The sequence below is a fragment of the Crocodylus porosus genome, unplaced genomic scaffold (assembly GCF_001723895.1).
Source record: "Crocodylus porosus isolate Cpor-Errol unplaced genomic scaffold, CroPor_comp1, whole genome shotgun sequence".
Taxonomy (NCBI): domain Eukaryota; kingdom Metazoa; phylum Chordata; order Crocodylia; family Crocodylidae; genus Crocodylus; species Crocodylus porosus.
The window spans coordinates 28325230-28336582 of NW_017728918.1; positions in this window are offsets into that span (position 1 = coordinate 28325230).

Consider the following 11353-nt stretch of genomic DNA (forward strand, 5'->3'; position numbering starts at 1 on the left):
AACCACACTGGCCTTCTTCCAGTCCTCTGGCACCACACCAGAGCACCACGAGTGCTCATAAAGCCGTGCTAGGTGTCCCGCAATGACCTCAACTAATTCCCTCATCACTCTGGGGTGGAGATCATCTGGACCAGCTGATTTAAATATGTCCAGTCCCTCCAGAAGTTCCCTGACTAGATCCTCACTGACCCTTGGCCTAGGTGTGCCTCCCCTGGGGCCTAAGGAGGGTCCAGATTGGGGGTGGCTGTTCCGGTCCTTGCTCAGAAAGATGGAGGGAAAGAAATTGTTAAATAGGTTTGCTTTGTTGTCTGGTGTGACGATCAAATTTCCTAACGTGTCTTGCAGGGGTGCCACATTACCTGGAACCTTCTATTTGCCCCCTATGTATTTGAAGAAGGACTTCTTAATATCCTTAATCTGGGAAGCTAGCCCTAATTCCATCTCTGCCTTGGCCTTCCTGACTGCCCTCCTACATCCTCGAGCGACTGCAGTATAGTTATCCCTGGTGATGTTCCCTTCTTTCCAACTTGCCCCCTCTGTACTTAAAAAAGGAGACCTGGCTCCCCTCCCCTCTGGGATCTCAGTGCTTCCCCAACTATCCTCCATAGCTCATTGTAGTTTGCCCTCCTGAAATCTAGGGCTGCTGCCTTACTGCAGGCCTTTGCCACCTGGCACTGGATGGTGAATTCCAGCAGGCAATGATCATTATCGCCCAGGTGGTCGAGCACCCGCAGCTCCCTCACCAGATCATCACCCGCGGCCAGCACTAGGTCCAGCATGGTGTCTTTTGTTGTCCTTGATCTGGGTAGATAGTCCCAGTTCCACCTCCGCCTTGGCCTTCCTGACCGCCCCCCTGGAGCCCCAAGCAACCGTTGTATAGTCCTCCCTGGTGATGGCCCCTCCCTTCCTTTGTGTGTATGCCTCCCTTTTAGCTAGGAGACATTCCCGGATGCTTTTGGTGAGCCATGGGGGATTTTGTGCCCTCCTGCCCCCTTTGATCTGTGTTGGGATTACCTCCCTTTGGGCTTAAGGAGCAACCACTCTTCTTGGACACCTGACTCCCCTCCCCTCTGGGACCTCAGTGCCTCCCCGACTATTCTCCTTAGCTCATTGAAATCTGCCCTCCTGAAATCTAGGGCTGCTGCCTTGCTGCAGGCCTTTGCCACCTTGTGCTGGATGGTGAATTCCAGCAGGTGTTGATCACTGTCGCCCAGGTGGTTGAGCACCCGCAGGCCCCTCACCAGGTTGCTGCCTGTGGCCAGCACCAGGTCAAACAGGGCATCTCCCCTGGTGGGGCTGTGTACCTCATAGGTTAAATGGATGTCCTGCATTTTGGCTAGGAACCTACATGAATGGTAAGACATGGCTGACTGCTCTTCCCAGCAGATGTCTGGAAAGTTCAGGTCACCCATGATGACCACATCTTTTGACCTAACTACCTCTGTGAGCTGACTTAAGAATTTCCAGTTTAGTTCTTTCCCTTGGTTGGGTGGTCTGTAGTAGACCCCCACCATTAAATCCCTTTCCCCTTGACTGCCTTATATTCTAACCCAGAGCACTTCATTGTGCCCCTCCTTTGACCCTGTGCTACCTGATGAGGAGGTGTATCCCTCCTTAATGTACAGCACTTAATGTACACCTTTCCTCCCTGTCCTGTCCCTCCTGTACAGCCTATAGTCCTTGATATTCACTGTCCAGTCATGCGTTAGGTCCCAGCATGTTTCTGTGAGCCCCACTATGTCTGGGTTGGTGTCAGCTAGCAGGAAGGGAAGTTCCTCCTGCTTGTTTCCCATACTACAAGCGTTTGTGTACAGGCATTTGAGGCCTCCTGAAGATGTGTGCCTTGACCCCCTAATCTCAGCATTGCCCTGGCCCCTATTGCTTACCTGATTATTTGTTCTGTTCATCAGTCTAATCTGGGCTGTACTTGTGGGTGCCACTGGGTTTAGTGGTCCAAGTCTTCCTCCACCCTCATCTTCCCCTTCCCTTGACAAGCCTTGTTTAAAGCCTGCTGAAGGAGATCTGCCAACCTAGAAGAGAACACACACTTACCTTTGGGTGAAAGGTGAAGCCCATCCCACCCGAGCATGTCTCTTGTTGTGATGTGCGGGTTGTTGTTGAGGAAGCCAAAGCCCGCCTTGAGACACCATTCCCGAAGCCGCCAGTTGGTCTCTGTGATGCAGGTCTCATGTTGCCTTCCATGTCTGGTCACTGGTAGGACAGAAGAGAATACCACCTGTACACCTATCTCCTTCAGCACACCCCCCAGAGCATGGTAGTCTGCCATCAGGTGCTCAGAGCTTCTCCTGGCCTCATCATTAGTACCCACATGGATTAAGACCATGGGGTAGTAATCGGTGGGCTGGATCATGGCCTGGATCATCCCTGTCATGTCCTGAACCTTTGCCCTGGGCAGGCAGTAGACCTCGCATGTTGAGGGGTCCTGGCGACAGATGTGGCCCTCTGTACCTCTCAGGATGGAGTCACCTATGGTGATTACTCGATGTGTAGACACCAAGATGTTTACGGTGGAGCTAATTAGTCTACTCTGCAGTAAACATCTCCTGTAGACATGCTTTCTATGTAATTGGCCAGGGAGAAGAAACTTGTATGCTTATCCCAAATGCTATGAATTTAGGGGCAGGAATGCTCCACCACCCCCCATCCCATTGTACAATTCCTACTAGGGTGGTGCTGCTTTGCATCAGTGCTTAAATGGCACAATCTATCCGTAAGGAAGCAACCAACATATTGAAGGAGGAAATGCTGGAATAAGGCAGAATAAAGGGGAATGAGAATAATGATCAGAAAAAAAACCTCCAAACACATATTGCTATCAGGAAGGCTGCTTCAGTCCCGAGGGTGTTGGGTTGCTGTGAAAACTTGCTGTGAGAGACTTTTGTTTTGCTGCTGAAGTTTTCATACTGGAAAGGAAAGCACTGACAAACCCCAGAAGAGAGCTGTCAGATATCTCAGGTATCAGAGATTCCAATCCTGAGAGTGAGAGAATTGTTTAAATTAATGGAAACTGGTTTGCGTTTCTGAAATAAGCTGTTTTGTTTGTTGTATTTTGCCTGTAGCATATTGTATCCAACCAAAATGTTGAAAAAAAGAATGACAGTAACCATATTCAGCCCATACACATGGAAAAATGGAATCACTGAAAAGTGATTTCTTCTCACCTTCAGAGAACACTTTTGCAACCTCCTGTTGTGCTGCTGCTTCTAATACCCCCTGCTGCTCCTGCCTCTCTGTTTTACTACAATGTTGTGCGTTTATGGCACTTTAATCAAATCTTCTTATTAGAGGTTTGAGCACCATGTTTTTGTTTGAGGTAAATATCTGAGCATAACCTACATCAGCACATAATAACTTCTAGAGCAGCACAGTGATTGTGAATGGGAGTACACAGCAACTCTTGTTACAATTCTGACAAAGTTCACAGTCATTAACTAGCCTACAGAAATCTTGATAAGACACACAGCCTGCCTTCACATAGCACTCTCACCCCAGTTGGCCTGCTTTATTGGTTATTTTGGTGCTTGAATGAGGAGGCTGTACCGTACATTTAATTTTCTGTGCATGCTAGTACTTACAGAGTCTTCCACGTCCCTCAGATATCAGAGTGCTCATTAAACTATGTTCTTGTAAGGAGGAGATAAGCAGCAAGGGCTAGGATCTGGAAGACAATTTCTCCCCGCTTTTTGCAAAGGGGGCCACACCCAGGTAATAAAGGGCAGAATTTGACTCAAATCTTTGACTATTCTGTCACCTAAGGCAAAGGAGTATCACTGGCACATAAGCCTGGGTAGTGCTTTAATATATTAAGCATTATTAATGTAACCATCTCTTCAACTCTTGCCCAAACAGGAATGAATGATCAAGTCTAAACAAGAATGAATAAAGCTAGTTCTTACTTATTTTCTAATTATTCAGGTTTTAAAAGTGTTTTATTGAAAATTTACTATCAACAGGTGTGTGGTACCTAACAAAAGAGCGTATTTTTGTTATTCATTGAAAAGTTATCTGACAGTTACCCCTTGAAGCCCCAGTCAGGATTGGGATTTCACTGCTTATGGTGTTATTCTAATACCTACAAAAGTGTGGTCCTTTCTATGGTGTAAAAACCTAAATGCAATAAAACTCAGTCTAAAGAAAGCTCTTTTATATTGTATGCAGATGCTGATATCTTCACTCTGCCTCTAGCATGTGTGCCAAACAGATGACAGAGACATCATAGCCAGATAATTTTGCCTTTGGTTCAGATTTTTGACTGGTTCATGGGTTCAGGGATTTCCTTTCAAGGAACTAGTTGCAGGTCAAAGTATTTAAATGTTCATAGATTTCATAGTTTAGGGTTGGAAGGGACCTCTGTAGATCATCGAGTCTGACCCCCTGCCCTTGGCAGGAAAGAGTGCTTGTTTAGTTTCCTCTTAGACCTCCAAGGTTGGGGAGAACACCACCTCCCTTGGAAGGCCATTCCGTATTTTGGCAACCCTCACCATAAAGAAGTGTTTCCTAATGCCTAATCTAAATGTGCTCTCCATTAGTTTATGATCTGTTTATGATCTGTTGTGCCTCACTTATCTCCTGAGCTCATCAAAGCTAACCTTTCTGAAGTTTAGCACTTCTGACCTACTAGTTATCTTTCACACCTTTCACTGGATAGTGAATTCTAACAGTTGGTGGTCGCTATCCCCTAGGTTACCCTGTATCTCGAAATCACCCACCAGGTCATCCCCTGTAGCAAGCAGTAAGGCATTCCCCTAGTGGGACCATATACCTCCTGCATTAGGTGAAGGTCCTATATGATGATTAGGAACCTATGTGAACGGGCAGATCTAGCTGATTGCTCCTCCCAGAAGATGTCAGGGTAGTTTAGGTCACCCATGACACCCATGTCCCTTGAGCATATGGCCTCTGAGAGCTGCCTCAAGAATTCCAGGTCTAACTCACCCTCCTGGGGAGGTGGTCTTGTAATAGACCCCCACTACCAAGTCCCTGGACTTGGCACTGGAAGTCTATTAGTAGTGTATCGATGCAGTCAGTAGCAACAAAGGCTGCTGACAGAAGAAGCTAAAATGCTATACCGAACCAGTATGGGGACAGAAGTTCTGCTTAAAAGTAAACATTTCAAAATTCTCCATGAAGGCAAATAAACAAAAAAATATATATTTCAGGTCATTCAAAACATACAGTTTTGACAAAATCAAAATGTCATTTTTTATTTTTTTTTTACTTTGTATCATACCAAACAATCATAGAAAAGTAAGGCTGAAGGGACCTCTGGAAGTCATCTAGTTCAATCCCCAGCCTAAAGCAGAATCATTTCTATCAGAACCATCCCATATAAATCCTTGTCTAGCTTATTAGTAAAACTACACAGGCAACCCTTCCACACAGCCACATGGCATCACATCCTAATGGGCCACAGGTAGAGCAGGAGAACAATGGTGGCTAATGTCCTGCTGTGGTAACGGTTGTTAGAATACACTAAGAAAGAGAGCCAAGCCACTTCCTTCTCTTCCTCTCTCCACTCCCCCCCTCCCCATCGTCCCCCAGCTACAGCCTTGGAATAAAATTCCTTCTTGACCCTAAATGTTATAATTGGTTTGACCTGGAGAGGAAGGGAAAGACTCTCAAGCCAGGAACCTCTGAGTTTTAATCTCAGCAGAAGCTCTCATTTCCAGAAGTGTTGATATGCATTGTTTTGGCATGATGAAAACTTTTTTCCCCTTTGTTTTTCAAAATGAAATTCTGATGAGTTTGACTCCATTTTGTGAAGCACTTTGATGAAAGCACATCTTCCCATGGAATGTCATTCTGTCAGGTGTTTCTCCTGCCAGGTCTGTGCTATGTATCAATGTAATATTTGATAGGAAGAACAACTTTAAATATGTTACAAATCTACAAAAAAGTAAAATGAATGCTTTTCATATAAAATTGTAATATTGGAGGGATATACTTTTACAATGTACTTGTAAATGTTTTGAAAAGTTCATGAAAAAGTTCATGCTTGTCCTTTCTCCACTCATATTTTCAAAAGATTTTTTTCCCAGGAATAGACTGACATCTAGTAAGTTGTCCTGAGTAAGATGTGCTACCTCAGGGATAGAGCAGGGGGCAAACTATGTTTCAGAAAGTAATTTCAGTTCCTGCTTTACTTTTCTTCTGCTATTCTAGGCAGAGCCATGAAATCTCTCTCTCCCTTATCCAGGTAGACAGGAAAACTTGGTAGCAGGTGCTTTCATCCCAGCATTGTAACCCAGAATACATGTTGCCTACGTAAGGAAATGAGGATACAAGTTGATTAGGGCTTGAACCCTTAGGATGCAAACACCACAGTATTTGGTTTCCCTGCAGACCTTTCTTTGTCCGTCAGCTTTCAAAGGATCATAGAAAGAACAAAGATCACATTGCAAGGTAGAAATTGAGAGAGAAATGGAAGAGCTCTCAATCTGTGATATATACAATAACAATACTTCTCTCCCCACCGGCTCACTGGTCCTCTTTTTGGGCTGGCTAATAGAAGGTGGCTGTTGGTACAATACTTAGCAAATTTGGCACAATGCTTCAAAAACTCATTAAAGCTCATTAAAGTAGAATAGCATTGTGCACAGTTCATCCTCTGACATAGTTACATATTTCCTGAACAGGATGTCATCAAGATGCTCATTGTGATAGCATATGAAATTCTAATAATAAAGTTTAAAAGTTGCCAACAATTGAAAACTGCCTCCAGACAAAGCAGTCATCCTTAATATCCTGTATATGCAATAAAAATGATGCCAAAACACCCCAGAAATCTTACTTTGTTATAAACACAACTTGTTTAACCATGGGACCCTGACTAATATAATAGATTCCAGCATATGCAAAAAGTAGTTAAATAGTGCCAGTGTTTTAAATGTGTCCTGATAACATATCATTCATGTAGTACCCATTAGAGCTGCATGCAAAATATGCAGTATATCCTAGTGAAGCTGTCAATAATAATATATATAAGTAGAGAAAGTAACTAACTTTTAAATACACAGAATACTTACCTGGCATCTGTATAAACTGTTGGGATGTTATGAATTGACAGGAGTGATATTTCACAAGATGCTTGAGACCTTTATAGTGCCATAGCTAGGCTCCAAAAACCTACTTGTATAAGGAAATCAAAATCTAGTCCTTTGTGGGTGACCAATATGGTAGGTTGTTCCTCTCAGACAAGTGAACCTGTTGAGGTCCTGATGTACTTCTTATACTATAATATACCTGAAGAAACTACACAGAAGTCAGTGAAGCTAAACTTCTGTCTAATTGTCATGAAAGGAGACCAGAGGCTTTTGGTTTTCTTAAATGTACCTTTAACTGTTTTATAAGTCCACCAGCTCTGTTTCTAGCGACATAAACAAATGTGTCTGCCAGAGCATAAGCTCATTTTCTAACCCTTCTCACCAAATAGTTTGAGTTTTGTAGTGCTAAAATTAAAATGCTAAATAACACCTATTTCTGGCTAAAATTACTATATTCCATATAATACAGAGCCAAACAAAATACCGAGAAGCAAGAGTAAAACAGTATTCTTCAAAAAAGGGAGTATGGACCATGGTTGAAGGAAGTATTTTGACATTGTCATGAGGACTTCTTTAGATGTCAAGATGCGCAAGCTGATGTAGATATGCTCATCCTGGGAATCACTGTAGCAAGTGCTTGATCACTTTATCTCGGGTCATGAAAGGTATTTAGGAACCTAACCCACACTGCTTTCAGTGGATTTTAAGCACTTGTGTACCTTTGAGGATTTGGGTCTGCCTGATGAATGCTATGATGTGAAACCTCCAGATCAAGGGTCTAGGATGATGAGCACAGATGTTGACTGAGATAAGGAACAAGGAAGATGTGCTACACATATGGACAGATATACCTCCATGCCCTTCTGTGTTATAGGTATGATCTAAAGGAAGGCAGTGAAAAGACTTTCATAGGCTAACATGGGCCTTAGATTATACCCCAAAAGCTTTAAATCCTAAAGAGCCAACAAGTAGGCTTCTTGGAGAAGAAACACCAACACTAAGAAATGGGCAAAAAGACAAAAAGAAAGGGAATCATGAACTCAGAAAGATTTTCTTTAGGAAAAAGTTCAGTCCAATTTACATAATGTTCATTCATAACCAAAGTTCCTTGTCTTTTTTTGGTTTTGATTATATTTTTTTGTGTAACTAAGTCAGGGAAGTGAGTTACATGCCATGCATTGTGTTCAAATTCTGATGAAAACACATATTAAATTCTCTCATTAAAATACTTCCATCTACTGCAAAATTGAGCCCTTCTGCAAGGATGTAAAATATGTTTAAAAAGTAGAATACAATGAGGTAACAAGATAGGCTGCAAGCTGATAATGTATGTGAGTGTAGGTTCATGTGACGTAGTTGTGTGGGTGTGAAAAATAGTGTGCTTAGGAGGATGTGGGAGAGATGTGACTTTTGTGAAAGACTGTCAGAGCTTCAGTATCCCATCTAGGATGGGATCTCTTAATTTTAGAATAAAAGTGCAAGTCTACCTTTATATATTTGATTATTTCAGTTTCCACAGGAGGATCATCTCCACTGGCAATTCACTGATAGTGTTGAAGGACACTAGAATATGTATATTGCTAGCAAGATGACACTTTCTCTAAGCAAATTGAAGCTGCAACATATGATGGTTCTGTGTGATAGTATACTGCTAAAAGGAGCAGGAACTCGTGTATAAATTAGATATGAGGTATACTGGAAATATTACGACTGTTTTTAGCAAATTCCAAACTCACTCTTTAGCTTTTTTTAAGCTAAACAATATTGTTTTTTTCAGCATTGGAGGGGACTTATGGATCAGATGAAGTGCCTGACCAGAACAAGTAAATCCAATTCAGTTACTGACAATGGACAAAAACAGGGGTTCATTTAGTGCATATCTCTGATCAGATGATACAGGTTTTTGAGACTCTGAAGATTTGCTTGTCTGAGAGACAGAACCCTACATTGAGGTGTTGTGAAGCATCGCTATGGCCCAGGGCATTTCTAAGAGGTGTTCTGACAGATGGAGCTTCAAAACTACCCCCATCTGTCAGCTATGCATGGGGATCCCAAAAGTTTTGCCATTCATTATACTTGTCTCTATGCCACTAGCCAGTAGGGCTGTGCGAAATTTCAGTGGGTGCTTCCTTTTGAAGCTGTTTCAACATGTTTGGAGCTTGAAACAGTGAAATTGAAATGAAAGGCTCTGAAATAGCTTCGAAATGAAATAAGGGCACTCAAAACTTTTCCAAATTTTTTAAACGTTTCGAGTTTCAAAGCTGGGCTTGCTTGCAGCTAAACAGAAACTAAGGGAGGGGGAAGAGCAGGGAAGGACTGCTTTGATATTGACATCTAGCTCCTGGTTCAGTTTCCCAGCTCTCTGATCATTTCCCCAGCTCTTCCTGGGGGGCATGGGCCCCCAGTCTGCACGTAGGGTTTCAGCAGGCTGCTGCTGCAGGCTGGGACCAGTGGCAGCTGCTTGGCACAGCCTGCAGCGAGTGCCAGGAAGCCTGCAGTGCAGTCGCTGGCCCCAGCCTGCAGCAGCAGTCTGCTAAAACCTGGCATGCAGATCAGGGGCCGCACCCCCCAGGAAGAGCTGGGGGATGGTCAGAGAGCTGGGGAATCGAGCTGGGGAATTGAACAGGGAGAATGTTCAGCTCCCCCAGTTCCCAGTTTGATTCCCCATCTCCCTTATTGCTTCCTCCAGCTCTTCCCAGCTGGCGCAGGCCCCGAGACGATGTGGGATGATAGCAGGCTGCTACTGCTAGCTGGGGATGGTGATAGCTCTGGGCTATTTCCCCAGCCAGCAGCAGCAGCCTACTGAAACCCCACATATGGATTCAGGGGCTGCGCCACCCTGGAAGAGCTGGGCGAACGATCAGAGAGCTGGGATTGAACTGGGAGCTCTGGCTGAATGCTGCAGCTGCCCCAGATCCCAGACAGTGCGCAGTGCCCTCCTGAGCTGCACTGTAACTGCGCAATGGTGTAGCTGCCATGCAGGTAGCAGGTGCTGGGTGGAGATTCCCGCTGCGCCATGCTGCACGGGGGGGTTCTGCCACGAGTGCCCAAAGGCCCCAGTTACCACTGCTGGAGACAGTGAATGTGGGACTTTTTTTTTAAACTCCACACTCACTGGCTGTGTAGCATGTAGATGACAGCTTGCTGCTGCTGCTGGCTGAGGCCAGCCACCTGAATCTGCCTCATACAGCCCACGCTGAGCACCAGGAAAAACCTAGTGCTGGTGCTGGCCCCAGCCGGCAGCAGCAGCCTGCTGTCATCCCGTGTGCAGATCCAGGGGCCGCGTCCCCCAGGAAGGCTCTGGGGCTGTGCCAGACTCCTCCCAGGGCTCCTGGATCTGCAAGTAGGATGACAGCAGGCTGCCACTGCCAGCAAGTGATAGTAGTTTTGCTTTGAACAGTTTGAGGTGCAGGTTTACAAAAACCCCTGCACCTATCTCCTTGAAACCTGGCGGGCTTCATGCCCTAAGAGGCTATCATCTCAGTGATTTTCATCCAGATTAGGTCATAAATGACAAAGTTATAGGCATTTTCATGATTCCCTATTATAGTCTATGAGCGAAACGTCAAAACGTGTCGAAACAGCGTCAAACAAAACAGTTTTGACGAAACATAATGGAACAGTGCTTTGAAACAGCAAAATGAAGCACAGCCATACTAGCCAGCTCTGTTCATCAGCATATAGGTGATGAGGCCACGAAGTTACAAGAACCATCCCTTGTATTTTGTAGAACTGCAAATGGGCCTGGTGATGCAAAGGGTGTTTGGGTTTTAAGATGGAGCAAAGCTTGTTCTGCATCATCTCCCTTTCTTCGTCAACACAGAGGTAGACATGATGGTCTAAACAAAAAACTGAAAACATAGTGGGAGCATCTACACGTGTGATTAATGTGCATGAATAAACTCCAGAACTTATTGCCCCAGAGTTTTTTCTCTCAGGCTAGCCATTTCAACCTGCACCTGGGAGTAAAAAACTCCATACCATATTGCTCTGGAGTTTATTTGTATGCAACATGTGGAGACCAGTTAGAGCAGCCCTGGCTGGTAGGGGACTCAGAGGAGGGGGTCAGCTTGCTAGCCCAGGGCTGCTCCAACTGGGCTCCATGTCCTGTGGAGTGGCTGGCTGCAATATAAGGGTGCTTTAGTGTGGGGGCTGTCTACCAGCTAGCCCCTTACTGAAGCACTCTGTACCCCAGCCAGTTGGGACAGTGCCTACACATCCAATTTACTCTTGAAGGTGTTCAATGTAGGTGCTTGAACCACCTCGGTCAGGCCCTCAGGGACCATGAC